The 15837-nt window shown below is 36.1% G+C and overlaps 1 long non-coding RNA gene across 1 annotated transcript in view; it reads right to left on the bottom strand.

The window, feature by feature from the left end:
- Positions 1 to 10191: 10191 nt before the first annotated feature.
- LOC113228983 overlaps positions 10192 to 15837 on the bottom strand; it is a 74814-nt gene continuing 69168 nt past the window's right edge. Inside the window, exons 2-3 of the long non-coding RNA XR_003310368.1 lie at positions 10893 to 11471; positions 10192 to 10252 (exon numbers count right to left, since the gene is read on the bottom strand). This is a non-coding gene — a long non-coding RNA (uncharacterized LOC113228983). The remainder of the gene's footprint in view (positions 10253 to 10892; positions 11472 to 15837) is intronic.

Raw genomic sequence — 15837 nt, 5'->3', positions numbered from 1 at the left:
TCGTAGCTTCTTGGATGTCCTTAATTGTGCCCCAATGCTTGCCTTTGAGCTTCGACTTGATGCTGGGAAACAAGAAGAAGTCTGCCGGGGCGACGTCAGGATTGTAGGGAGGCTGCGGGACCAGCGGGCTTCGTCGGTCACCTCTTCCCTTCCGTCACGGAACATCTTGTGCCACTTCCTGACCGAGGATTCGGACAAGGCTTTGTCCTTGAAGGCCTGTTTAATCATCTCGTTGGTTTCCACAGTATTTTTGCCGAGTAGAACACAAAATTTCACTGCGTACCTCTGTTCTAACGGATCCGTCATCGCGCTACTTTTAAAAACTTCGACGAGGTGTCGTTTGTTATGTCTGTCACTATTTTTCATAAATAAATTACTATTCCTTTTAACATACATCATTAGAATTTCAGCAGATTAATATTAATGTGTCTGGAAAAAATGTAATTAATACTTTTTTACTTTTTCTATTATACATCTTCCTCTCTTTAGTCTTTTATCATTGCCTCACATTGTTTGAGAAAAACATGCGTCGGCGGGAACGGGGAGAAAAATGGCGGGTTTTAATAGTTAAATTTTTTACACGAATTAATTTTTAGTTTATTACGTTGTGTGTTTCTTGATTATTTGTTACCATTAAGCTGATGGCTCTGAAGCCAATGCTTTATAAATCAATAGGGAACGGGGATGGCTTGAGTCGTATTAATTTTAACTCATACTCGTCCAGCAATCCCTTACTTCAATAATGACTTTGAGAACGCGGACATCACCCTGATTGGACGGTCCGTTTGAAAAATAAAAATCTATCAAATCCGTACTTTTTCTAAAATATGTAAGCCGGCTCACAAATAAAACTCAGGCATAAAGTCAGAACCCTTTTTGTTCCTACACATTAATCCAAACACTAAAGTTCCCCTGTAGTAATATCATGAATATAACAAGTTTAAACATTAAGTAATAGATATAAAGTTCAATTTATAATTCCAATTTTAACACTTTGAAAAGTACGCATGTGGCCGTCTGTGCCACGTACAACTTTTTTGCTACGGTTTCGCTTTCGACGCGCGTGACTATCGTGTCCGGGCGCGCGCGCACCTCTTTTCAAATGGTCTTTAGTTTTTTTGAGGTTATAGTGACCTGGTGTTAGAGCTAGTTTTAATTTTTTGTATTGGGTCAATTTGTGTGCTTTCGGTTTTGAAATTATATTTGCGTTTACCATGCTGCTGATTTCATTTGATAAAAATATTAAATTAATATCGACTTGATGATTAACACTAATATCAGGTTTCTTACCACGGTATGACTTCTTTTTTTTCCCGATATTTCGGAACGGTTGCACGCTCCATGGTCACGGGTTGACTGGACGGCGGCAGATGACAGCTTTATGAGCAGACATATCTGTCTACCCTCTTGCACTGTCGACGACTACCTTCATCGCGATTTGTTGTGGCACTTTTTTCACACAAACCACACTCACTGTGTCCACCCGCGAAACTGAACTCGAGGTGTTTTTGTTTTTATTACTGCACGCACTAAGGACCGGATTCCATGCACTGGACAGTTTAAAACCATCATCACGGTTAAATGTTTTGTACTTCGTGATCTCGATGGCTTCTCGTACCAACCGTGGTATGTAGTGACGTTCTGTCGAGAGTACCTGCGGGCTATGCAACTCGATCCAGTGGTTAGTGTCAGTCTGTGTGAGATGTTGTTCTATAGCCGACTTCTGTGCATCATTGTTTTTTACTGCTCGGATGTGTTCCTTCATACGATCGACAATTGTTCGTTTAGTCTGACCGATATACGAGCTCCCACAACTGCAGTTCACTTTATAGACACCCGGTGTTTAAAAATATCGGGAATAACGGGAAAATAAAAAGAAGTCATACCGTGGTAAGAAACCTGATATTAGTGATTAATCATTTAGTGAATAACCACGAATGTCTTAAAATTAATATCCACTTGCACTAAACTTTAGCTGCAATGCCAAAGACACTCTTAATTCATTATAGTAAGAGTCTTATCGCTTTAGGCACTACTTTAAGGGTGCGTACTGATCACACGTACATTACGTTGAACGATCCGTTCGCGTGTCACTCACACGCCACTCACGCTACATAACGCATTACATATATTTTAGTAGAAGTAGAGCTCCTTGTGAAAGAGGTCGTCCAGGGAAGTAGAGCCACCATTCCTATTTCTGCCGCCAAGCATTACTGAGTTCCGGTTTTGAAGGGTAAGTGATGGTGAAATTACATGAGACTAGATCAACTTATGTGTCAGGGTGACGGGTGCAGTGGCAGAGCCCATCAGATCTTTGCGATTTAAAGCTCTGAGTGATACTGCAACTGTTATAGACAGGCTTGTAGTTTACCATCAGGCGCACGACTTGTTCGTCCCGTCACTTGATGACAAAGAAAATGCGAAATTTAGTTTGAAGTCCCCAACCCGCATTGGGTCAGCGTGGCCGACTATGGCCTAAACCCTCGCCTGGGAGAAGACCCGCACCCAGCAGTGGGACGTACACATGGATTGATGATGATGAATCGAACGCTTGAAGACAATACCATCTGATGTTAAGCGAGGGCGTGGTCAACTATGTTACTTTTTTATAAAAAAAATAGTTTAAACTCTAGCTTTAAATAGCCATAATTTGTAGCTAAAAAACTAGAGTAAATTCGTTGCTTAAAATTATTGTTGCAATTATTTGTTACTGTAGCATAGGCTGGTTGGATTGTATTTTGTATTTAGAACCGTACAAAAATAAGACGGTTGTTGTCAAATAAACACCGAGGGAGTTCTGGTCAAAACTTCAAACCGAATGCTCACAGAAAATCTTAAATTACTAATATATTCCTCGTTTATCATTAAAAAGTACCTCCCTCTACGCCATAACAACGGCTACGCTCCCACATTATAATAATTGTGCTGAGATTGAAACAAGTTACAGTGTCACTTTAAACAACATCGTATTTATTTCAATCTCTTCTTTTTTAAGTACTGCCATGTCAGTAATTATAATTGCACCTATAAGTGTTGTATATGACAATAGTGACGAAACTACAAAGATTGTTTAAATTTTTTTTGACCATTTAAAAAGTATAGTATCTTTCTACGCCTTACATAACGCGTCATATGGCGTCAGTGAGCGAGCGCGATTCATTGAGAGCATTTCACCGAGTGAATGGCCGTTTTTTGTGGGGTTTTTGTAGCAGTACACTTGCTTAAATCGGTGTGAAATTAGTTGCCCGCCGGCCACCGGTAGCTTGCTTAGAAGTGAAATATCGTGTAAGGCACCAGTGTTAGCGGATTAAAAGATAGTAATTACAATTGTTATTGCTGATATCAATTCGGGATATGAAATTGCAAATCCCGATGAAACGCAGAAAAGTGTTTTAGTCATGGCGTCTAAAATTTACATCAATTAATCGAATTTTGAGGAAAAATTCCTAATTTTCGATTTGATTTTAGAGGGGTATATCCACTTTAAAGTTAAAAATAAAATATTGTATGAGTAACTACACGATATATTCAAGCATAGACATTAATCAGAAACATAAAAAAATAAAGTTTCCTCGATAGATAAAAATCACGAAATGACCTCTAATTTTCACATTTTTTCGATTCATCCTCGAAATGCTACAGGTTATTAGGACAAAAATTTGATAATTAATTATATTTATGCATGATCGAGAACTGTCACTACGGATTTTTTTAATCCCTTTAGTTTTAGAGTTATTCCGCTAAAACGAATTTGGTACTTTTAATGCGCAAAATTCAACATCTCCTGTCGCATGTCACGCGAACTTCAGGCATATATTTGTTTCACAAATTTGGGCGGAGCCAACGTCAAAACTTTTTCTGCTCCCTCTTAAATGATAAATTGACATCTCTAAATTCATTGTCCTAGTTTTACGATATTATTATTTTGATAATATAATAATAAATAAATACAAAATCATTGTAGTTGCCATTCAAATTGAGAATTTTGACCGACTTATTAAATGTGTGCATGCCCATGTAATAATATTGAAAAAGAAACTTGATGCACCTGATTTAGTCTGTCCAAGTGCATGTGAGTAAATATATATAATATACCGCGTTCAATATTTGTATGCCTACTCTTTGGCCGGACTCAGTGAAACTATAATTATTTTGTACATGTCTTCTATATAACCTGTGTTTTTGTGTTTGTGTCGTTTGAAAGGAGATGTAGTGCCAAGAATTGAGAAGAATGTGTTGACGTGGTATTCAAAAAGTAATCGATTTTTTTATAATGATCAAGTAACGGGACGAACGTCGTGCCGTGCTGTTGCAGTCTGTGTTTCAAATTGTTTATACAATTCGACACAGAGTTTCATTTTCAACGTAGACATGTAAATAATTAATCGAAAGTTGTAAGTCATGTCCATAAGTGTAGTAAATATCTTCAGGTTGTGGCCGAGAGTTTTGAATAATCAAATGAAATGCTCAGTCTACGTAATTTATTATAAAATAGGAATGGGAAGAACAGTAAAGTTTAGTAAAGGCTTTAACAAAACAAAATAATGGTTATAAACACAGGTACAATCGTATAAAAACACTCTCCACCCAAATTTTGATAGCAAATTATATAAAATTTTAGTAGCAGTAGACGTCCTTGTGAAAGAGTTTGTTCAGGGATGTACTGCCGTCTTACCTATATCTGCCGCCAGCAGTAATGTTAGCATTACTGTGTTCCGGTTTTGAAGCGTAAGGATGCTAGTGAAATTACAGGCACATGGGACTTGTCAACTTATGTGTCAAGGTGAGGGCGCAGTGGCAGTTGCACATCTTTGCGGTTTAAACCTCTGAGTGGCACTACAATTGCTATGGACAGGTGTGAGTTTACCATCAGGCGAACGACTTGTTAAACCCGCCGCCTGATGTTATAAAAAAAATTACATATAGCTTAAGAGCTCTCACGCCAGAAAAGTTTTGACGTTGGCTCCGCCCAAATTTGTGAAACAAATATATGCCTGAAGTTCGCGTGACATGCGACAGGAGATGTTGAATTTTGCGCATTAAAAGTACCAAATTCGTTTTAGCGGAATAACTCTAAAACTAAAGGGATTTAAAAAAATCCGTAGTGACAGTTCTCGATCATGCATAATTATAATTAATTATCTAAGTTTTGTCCTAATAACCTGTAGTATTTCGAGGATAAATCGAAAAACTGTGAAAGTTAGAGGTCATTTCGTGATTTTTATCTATCGAGGAAACTTTATTGTTTTATTTATGTTTCTGATTAAGGTCTATGCTTGAATATATCGTGTAGTTACTCATACAATATTTTATTTTTAACTTTAAAGTGGATATACTCCTCTGAAATCAAATCGAAGATTACGAATTTTTCCTCTGCTCCCTCTTAATAGGTTAGACATGGTAAAAGGGGCTTACCCGAAAAGGGCCCGTATTTTCTTCAAATATTATGCTTTTCAAGCAGTTAGGTTACATGATATTCAATGGTCAGAACTGTATATGAAGTCGAACACGTGTGCTTTGGAAATTGAGAACCGAGTGGCGACGATCAGAAGAAGAATGAGAGTAACGAAGAAAAGGAACTAGAGAACGTTTCGAAATTTCAAAGTAAGTGTCCAGGAACCAGAGAAAAGAGTGAAAAAGGTGAAATGACGATGAAAGAGGTCGTATCGTCACAAGGGTACCAATCATCAATCATTTGGACATCAAAAACTATTCAATTGTCGCATGAGGGCTTTTTGATTGGCTGTTAATTTTCAAAATGTGTAATGTATAACCCATAACCGAAATGACAATATAACTAAACAGAGTATCGCAGAATACGCAATAGTCGGCTGCTCGACTGAATATAAAGTAGGTGATCGTCATAGTAATGGCCTTGGGCGAAGATCCTTGAAGGTAGTTCTGTGTATTGTAGGTTCAAGTGTAAACGAACATTTATAACAACAAGATGTTTGTTATAATTATTAATAGAAAGATCGATGACTCAGAAAAAATTCCTTCGATCCGGCCGGATTCGAACCGACGTCTTCTAGTTTACCGTGCCAGAGGCTATACCAACTAAGCTACCGAACGAACCAGCGGACCTCACGAATTTTTCTACGTGCTTGCCTCGTGTCTTTGTATTTGGTTTTTTCAACGACTTTTTAGTCGTAGCGCCATCGATGAGAAATCTATGAAAGATTTATCAGCCAGTTAGTACCTTTACAGTTACCAGTCCTGGCGAGAGATGTCGCTATTCGCTGTATTTTAAATTTTTATTGAATTGATATTCAATTATTTTTTGTGAAATTACTCCACTAGTTTGTTATAATTATTAATACAAATCGATCGAAGGAATTTTTCTGAGTGTTCGATCTTTGTATTAATAATTATAACGAACTAGTGGAGTAATCTCACAAAAAATAATTGAATATTAATTCAATGAAAATTTAAAAAACAAGAAGTTTTTTCTAATTCAATCCGATAGCTTCGGTCACTGTTTGGGATTAAGTAGAAAAGTATAACCTTTCCGATTACTTAATATGCGTGATGGAGGAGCGGAATTCATTTTCTTTTTTATAATATCAAGTGACTGCACGAACAAGTTGAGTGCCTGGTCGGAAGCTGTATGCCTGTGCATAACAGTTGTAGTGCCACTCAGCTTGAAATCGCAAAGGTCTGAGGGGCAATGCCACTACGCCCGTCACCCTGAGACATAAGTTGACAAGTATCATGTGCCTGTAATTTTACCAGCACCCTTACCCTTCAAAACCAGTAAGTTTGCAGTATTTGCCTGGACGATCTCTTTCACAAGGAGCTCTAATGTAATTTCAAAAAAGTGTGAAGCCATTTTCTTAGAATTTTTATTTCGTAAACTATAAACGGACAAAAATTCCAAGATAGATCGGTAGAGAATTTCGAGCTTTATTCTATGTCATTTAAAACGGAAATTTGACCACAAGTAACTTGATTGCGTTTCAGTTTGAAGACGTTGGGTAAATAATTGATTTATTTATAAATCATTCTTCAATAATCTAATCTAACTAGAGTCACGCACGTACGTTCACTCGCTATTAAATTACTCAACGCAAAAACGCTTGGTCGCTTCAACGTCAGCTGACTGCGGAATCTCAATTAGTTGACGTTCGCAGCTAACAAAGAAGCCCCACCCGAAACGATATTTATACAAGTTAAAATATAGATAACAACATAGTATCGCTATCGGTCTTTATATTAAAAGAGAAACACTTTTATTTTTGAATCTCATTCAAAATGCTTGTTGGTTCCTTTACTGGGTGGTTCTTGGTTTGCCGCGTGTTTGTTAACAGTTTGTTATTGAATATACAACGGAAATAATGCTCTAAATAACTTTCTTTTGGACAATTAACATTTTGTTATAAGGGCATTCGCATATATACTCAATTTTAGTAGCAGTAGAGTTCATTATGAAAGAGTTCGTCAACGGAAGTCCACTGTACTTATTTCAGCCGTCGAGCAGTGGTGTGAGCGTTACTGCGTTCCGGTTTTGACGGGTAAGGGTGCTGGTGACATTACACGCACATGAGACTTGTCAACTTTCTGTCTCAACGTGACGGTCGCATAGGCCCTTCAGATCTTTGTGATTTAAAGTTCTTAGTTGGGATGCACGATTTTTTGCTTTGAATCGATTTCTTTGATCGTATGCCTCTGAATCGATCCACGGGTCGGATCGTATGCGCTTGAATCGATCTCACAAAAATAGTTTTAAAATTTTTAATAATTATTCCTTCACATGTCCTTTAGATGTAACAAAACTTTTTAATAATAATGTCTTATAATTTAATATTCATTGCATTGTCTTCCTCATTATTTTCCGTTTCCGTACTGACGAAATCATTAATAAGATGAGACTTTCGATTAAATTATGAATATGATCTAGACTATTCGATTCGCCTTAATGTTAAATCGATTCGTTTAAAAATTGCATTCAAATTAATCGAATTTCATGAAAATTTAATCGTTATGTGCATACCTTAGTTCTTAGAGATACTGCAACTGTTATGGATAGAGGTGTCACTTACTATTTATTCGTCTCGTCATTAAGTATCATAAAAAAATCTGGTTATAGATGTAAATACGCCGTAGTCAATCTTTCCCCACGTTTCCATCCAAATTCGCACTACAAATTTGGTTTAGATATAAAAAGACAGAATTAAACATTTGTTTAGAAAATGTAGCAACAGAATGCATCATATTAATTTCAAATATTATACAGTTACCATAGTCCTAAAAATTGGTTAGATCTGGCAAAATTAAAACACATGATTAGAGAAAATTTACACAGAGAATCATAATTATTTAATACTTGCTTGATTGATGGTTTCTATCAAGTTTCAGGATGTACAAAAGGAGCCTCTTGCTACTACTGCTAGCAATTGTCTTCCCAGTATAACTGACATACCCCGGTTAACAATCTTTTCACCGCGATGATAAACATGCCCCACAGACAGTTTAGATTGCCGTTAAAAATGTAATGCATGCCATTGATACGATAGAATGAATGATGATCACTTATTACAAGTTTCTTACCATAACGTGATTTCTTTATATTTTCGGTTATACCCTCCATGGTCACGAGTTGACTAGCCAGAGGTAGATAACAAACTTATCTGTCCACCCTATTTTGCTGTCGACGACTACTTTTGGTTCTTACTGCTTACAATAATAAAAAATAGTTTAACTTCAGTTTCGCGTGTGTATACAGTGAGGGTGGTTTTTCGGATAAAAGTGAGTGGCAATTGTAACGCCACAAGTAATCGAGATGAGGGTAGTCGTTGACAGCAAAAGAGGGTAGACAGATATGTCTATTAAGTTCTTAGGTTTTCGCGATTGTTACACATAGGAAATGAAACTATTTTTCCGGATTTAAATCGCGTATATTTGTTTTTTCAAACAAACCGACGTTTCGGGCCCTTTACAGGTCCCATGGTCACGGTTGACTGAGGTGGTACAGTCTTCAACCAGTTATGTCTAATATTAATGCAAACCACCCTATTTTTTTACTATAGTTACAATAGTTATTAATTAAATACCTTATTTTTAATTTTACAAAGAAAACATTCCAATTTACGCTACATTAAGTTTTATAAATTATTTTATTGAATGAATTTTTATTAAATTTAATTTTTTATTAATGTTTTGGATTTTTCATTAGACGAAATACTGGTGGTACGGAGATACCATCTTCCCTGTTGAAATTAGGATGTTTTTTTTAATTTCAATGGCCTCAATTGTTGAAGACTTTACCACTTCAGTCAACCGTGACCATGGGACCTGTAAAGGGCCCGAAACGTCGGTTTGTTTGAAAAAACAAATATACGCGATTTAAATCCGGAAAAATAGTTTCATTTCCTAGATATGTCTATTATTAAAAGTTGACACCACCTCAGCACGAATTAAAATTTTAAATATGGTTCATTGTGCTTGGGTCAAGCAGCAGGGACACTGACAGACTATATTTCAGAATTTCTTTTCTTACAAACGAAATTAAAACCATTTCAAAAATGTATATCATATACTATACGTGTTTATATTTAGTTCAGTTGATGTATAATAAAAACATTGGTATATGTGAAGTACCTATTGAATACAGCGGTTTTCTTGTAAAATTTCGAGGTACGTTTGTGTTTTTTCTTTGTTTTTTTTTTGTGTTTTTGCGCCGTATACTAAATTAGTGTGTATCCTCAATTTTACTGCATATTTTTTCCAAAATGATTGATTCAACACTGTCATTGTTATGCGGAATAAACTAAAGCCATTTGCGACTATATAGACTCTTAAAGCTGTCATCTGCCACTGGCCAGTCAACCCATGACCACGAAGTTCCGTTCCAAAATATCAGGAAAATAAAAAGAAGATATATCGCGGTAAGAAACCTGTGACAAGTCGCGATAATCATTTAGTGAATAACCACGAGTTCCTTAAACTGAATAATGTAGATACTGTATCAATCTCTCACAATAATTACGTCTGTACTTTTTATCTTTAATATTGAACCATTCACGTATCTTCTGATTGCAAGAATTGCAATAAACTTAACATTGCTATGCTTATTATTACTAATTATCCGAAAAAAATCCAAAAAAAAAACAAAATCTGACTGTAGGAAAATATTAAAATTGATATCTTTACGAATTATTTAAAAATATAATGTGAAAAAGAAATGTCAGGTACTCACTTTCACCGCTCTGGTTGCTGCTGTGCGCGTGGTACTGCTCATCTGAAAAATCGTACTCTACGTCAGGTCAGACACATCTGCTCTCGGTACTAATTTTGAGAGTTATAAATGTCAATTATATTAGTCGAAATACTAGCCTACCTATGATTCAACCGTGAGTTAAAAAAACGCAGTGTGACAAAGTGTAAATAATAAATATCACAGTATCTCTTTAAAGTGTATTTAAATGAAGTTGTTGTTGTCAGATTGTCGCGGAAAGAGCTAGAACGACAGTCGTCTGACGATAAATAAAACGTCACGATAAAAATGTGACAACAGATAATCACAGCTTCAAACGATTCTGTGGTGCAAACGACAAGGCGGCTGCCGTGAAATTGTCATCATGGTCAGCTAGACACGACAGTCGTTCAACAAGTCACGACAGATTGTCGTGATATGGGAACTGGCTAGATACGACAGTCGTCCAATGATAAATAAAACGTTAAATGCGAACGCGCCCTTAGACATAGTTTTCTGTCACCATTATTCATACTTATTTTATTTTTGCAAACGAAACAAGCCTATTTTTTACTGCCACAATCAAAATTGCATTACCATTTTTTTACCACCATCATTTGCACCACCAGATTGTAATCTTTAAGATGATAGTATTTTTAAATTAACTCTTTACTTAGCACTTGATTACGCCATTACTTACCTCCATTACGATGATCGCTGCCCATCAGCTCCTGACCTTGCAGCGTTGGAGCGTGGATGAGGACCTTCTGCTGAGGACTATGAGGATCCAGACCCTCAACTTCCAATAAAGGTGCATGAGGCTCATATCCATGAACAACTAATTGCGGCGGCGCATGGAGATCCATTTTTAAAAAAGCCGACCGTTAAGATCGTTAACACATTACACAATTTAAACTTCGAAGTCCAATTATTTTTTATTTAAATATTCTCACTTGGCAGTATTATAACGTGGCACTGTTTTTATATCGTTGCGTTTTAGAGTTCGTTGAACTATTCTCTAACACTTCTGTTCGTCTATAACTCTATGGTTTCCTTTTTGTAAAGAGTTATTTTTTTGCACTATGATTGGCACTTGACTTTTATTAGCTATTAGGAGAATTGGAAGAGTATTTTTGGATAGTTTAACTAGAGCTTTAGGGTAGGTATCGGATAGTCTAGATTTTCACTTTGTCTGTCACATCGTTACGACACAATGCTTGTTTATTTATCACCGTGATTTCTTTCGAATTTTGAGTCGTAAGTTCACCATTTTTATTACCTGAAATAAATAGAAACACAAATTAATAATATAATCTCAATACAGAGTAATAAAAAACCAACATCAAAAGTCATTTATCCCCCCTAGTTTCCCACCCTTAGAGGTGGTATATTTTCTTCAAATTTAAATGGTACCACTACTGAGGTAGCTTCTTTCCAACAAAAAAAATCATTGAAATCGGTTCACAATGCCGGAGTTATCATGTAACGTACATACAAAAAAATACAGTCAAATTGAGAACCTCCTCCTTTTTAAGTCGGTTAATAAATTGATGAAAATAAACATAACAAGGCATTTTCTTTCTTAATTATTAAATCCTTTAGGTTTAGTTTTGTTATAGACTCCGAATCGATAAAATTCTAAAAATATAGGGATTTCAAGAGAAACCTTGCTCGAAACTAATGGTTGGTAAGAGAATGCAGTGAAAATATTTGAATATGGAACAAAAGGAGCGCCGGCGCCGCCTGCACAAAGATACATTTAGCTGAACACGCAGTATAAACATTGCATATAGTTGACATAATGTTTGCCTTGCTAGCAGGAGATAGCCGATTCCGTGTTCAACGTAATGACTACTTTGGGATTTTTAAAGAGATTAATAAATCTCAACCGTGACCATAGGACCTGTAAAGGGTCTGAAGCGTTGATTTGTTAGAAAAAACAAATATACATGCTTTAAAACCGGAAAAATAGTTTAATTTCCTAATAAATTTCAAATCAATAGTTGGACTTTACTGATGGCCCGCACTATATCAATACGATAAGAAGAAGAATAAAATTATTATACTTATTCGTTCATTCATTCATTCGCTCATTATTAACTCATTCATTTATTCATTCTTCGCAATCACATGTGGCCTCGTATCATTGGAGTAACCAAGCAGTTCAATTGGAGAGTCAATATGAAGAAACCCAGTGTTGAGTTTACATGTGATTTTTCAATTTGTTTACGTCAATACAGTTGAATTTGCAAGCTCTCGTTTGTAGATCAACACTGATAGTTAGAAGCAATAAACAGTTACCAGATTTTGGTGTGCTGAACTGTCTTTCTATATATAAGTCCCAGGTCTTTTAATATTACTAACTTCTATGCTTTATTAGACATTAAAGAAGTGAATTGGTTCAATTTTCTACATATGACTGAAAAAAAAAATCCAATAAAATCTTGTTCGGCGAATTTTTAATTGAATCAATCACAACAATTTTCAATTAATTCCCTACAATTCTTGTTGCAATTATTGTGCTTCTTGCTGCAATCATTTTGTAGACTCAAGAATGGAAACAAGTTACATTATCACTTCAAAAACAATTTCTTATTTGTTTCAATCTCTTGTATGATGGGTTATAGTTTTTTTTTTTCAACCAGATATGATACTATGGCATAAAGACTATACCGTGAGTCCTCTGTACAATACAGGAACAATGGTGGTGCAGGGGCACGAACTCTGCAATACTGTTTAAATAATAGATACATTTTATTCAACGGAAGCTTCTGGTTTGATTTATATCCGTTTTTGTTTATGACATTTGTTGTATAGATACGCAGCTCTGTATATTCTGCGAATTTCAAGTTATGCTTTTTATGTTATTTAAGAGGAATGAGAGAGAATTTACTTGGTTATTTTTGGAGGTTCGTACGTTGACTAGGGCAGTCGCCCTACTTATCGACACGGAGTCACATAAAGTCGATAAAAAAAGTTTTTATGTCTATGTAATTAGAGCGAAAATGACGTTAAAAGCTTCTTTTTTCTTATTATGCCAAGTGACGGGTTGGACAAGGTAAAAGCTTCAAATCACAAAGATCTGAGATCTGACAAGTTGACAACCTTGACAAGTCCTTTGTGCCTGTAATTTCACCAACATCCTTACCCTTCAAAACTAAAAGGCAGTAATGCTTACATTACTGTTTAGCGGCCGACACTCATGGCCTCCCTAGCGCGGGGCCATGAGTGTCTGTTACGCGGGTGCTATGGACACACACATTCAACTGCCTCTCTAGCCAACGGTTACACCGTGCTGGTCTGCCACGCACAGGTCCTGGGTTTGAATCCCGGGCTTAAAGAAATGTTTGTATGGCCTACATTTATTTCTCTCGCGAGTTTGGGTATAATTTGCGGTTGTCTTCTTTTTGTATTTTTTTATTATTATTACTCTACTATAGTCCATTTATTATTTAAGTAAATCGCTTCATTTAAAAAATATAGTAATTAAAAAATTAATGTCTAAATCTTAATGCGACGGAATCCAGTTATAATGTGTATTTCAATTTGTTAGATTGTTCTATATTTTAAGTCGCTTCGTTCTGGCATCGAATTAGATTTTATGTAACGTAACAAAATGAATTGTAATCCGACAAACTTTGTCATTGGCTATGTAAGTAGATTATTCAAAATTGTAAACCAAATTTAAAAGCTGTAAAGTTTGCAAATACATAAATAAATAAAATAAAAATTACCTTATGTAACACGTCACGCATCCTAGACCCACACGATGTCTTAACGTTTAAAAAAATATATAATGTGGTGTATAAATATATGGTGTGGTGTAGCTCTAGGACGATACAGTAGTAGGACTGTTAAGAATGTCGTGTGTCTTCAGGACACGTAATGGATTAAAATAAAAACAAAAACAGAAATATTCTTCAATAAAATTAGCATACCTAGATATAATAAAAAAATGTATTAAGCGAGGCGTGGCTTGCCGTACCTAAGTACAAATTATAACTTCGTTCTTAAATTCTCGCCTTATTAATTAAATTTTCGTATTCTAGACTTCAAATTCCAAAAAACTCGACGTACGAATGAACCTTGATTTTAAAAATAACACCTCATACCGGATATCCGGTTAACTGCGTTAGTTTGAAATTCAAATGAATCAGAAAGTGACTCATGGTTAATTTTCCAAGTTTTTTGTAAATCAAATTTTTTCATTAGGTTCACCTAATCCTTTCTTAAGACCTATTTCTAGCTGTGAGACGTACATGGGTTGATGATTTTAATCTATAAGGCTTTTTGTAACTAGTAGATCATCTTCTTCTTGTCGTGTCGATGGTATACCTATGATGCTTGCTATAGTGGTGACAGGATTTTACAGAACGGCACTTGGTGCTGGGAGGTTTCTTTTGTACACCCCACCAGCTCCACCCCACATGCTTCTTTCGTGCAGTATTAGATGATACAATCAAAGAAGTACTTTTAACAATATAAATTAAAATGATATCAAGCGACACACCTCCGTTAATTCGGGTTTGTAGCATCTGAACCCGGTGTCGGTTTAAAGTTGCAACGGAACCCGAGTGAGCCTAAATGCGAGTATCGTGTGATCCCGGGACTGGTTGCTTGTCAAAAATAATTAATTTTGAGTCGCATCCAGTCCCGGGTTCAAATAAAGTAGGCATTAAGAAATTTAATGCCCGAACCGTCTGAACCCGAATTCATTAATCGATAGATATTGGTACATATTTTTGGTATCATAAGGCAGTGAGCATAAACACTAGAGACACAATATCCTTTAAACAACAATCAAAAATCTCGCACCATTTTGCAAATTTAAAGACTAGCTTTGGAACTGATTAAAATTTCAAAGAAAAAGGACTGGATGCGACTCAAATTTAATTATTTTTGACAAACGTACCAGTCCCGGGATCACACGCCACTCGCATTTGGCCTCATTCGATTTATGTTGCAACTTGAAACCGACCCCGGATTCAGATGCTACAAACCCGTCAATTTGCAGCTTACATCATTGTTTTAGCAAGCAAAAGACACTAAAGGTATCACATATCACAATTCCCTGGACCAACTCTTTCATAGAGAGTTCGTACTGCCACCTTACCTATTCCTGCCGCCAAGCAGTAACGTGAGAACTGCTTACTGCGTTCCGATATATAAGGGGTAATAACACGAGACTTGACAACTCATGTCTCAGGGTGACAGGCGCAGAGGCAGTGCCCCTCATATCTTTGCAACTTAATGCTTTGTGTGGCTTTGCATCTGTCAGGGACAGACAATACAATACAATACAAAATGCTTTATTTCTCTCAAAAAGGTTTACAAAATGCAGATTTGTTACATTTCATGTTAAATATGAAGCACCTTAGTGAGAGCTGGAGTCTGTACTAGGTTGGGGACCTATGTTACAGATCACCAGGCTCACACCCTTTTGACAAGTTTACCAGAAAAGTAACACTAATAAAATTGAACAAAAATAATGAAAATTAAATTAAAGAGTAAAATAAAATTGATAGCTAATTAGAAAATAAAACAAATAGAAAAAATAGAAAAATCTCTGTGCGTGTTCGTTTGTGTGCGTGTACGTGTGTGTGTGTGTGTGTGTGTGTGTGTGTGTGTGTGTGTGTGTGTGTGTG

This window comes from Hyposmocoma kahamanoa, unplaced genomic scaffold (genome assembly GCF_003589595.1).
Source record: "Hyposmocoma kahamanoa isolate Upper Pololo Valley unplaced genomic scaffold, ASM358959v1 263, whole genome shotgun sequence".
NCBI lineage: Eukaryota > Metazoa > Arthropoda > Insecta > Lepidoptera > Cosmopterigidae > Hyposmocoma > Hyposmocoma kahamanoa.
Note: the sequence above shows the minus strand (reverse complement) of the source record. Positions and strands in the feature narration are given on the sequence as shown.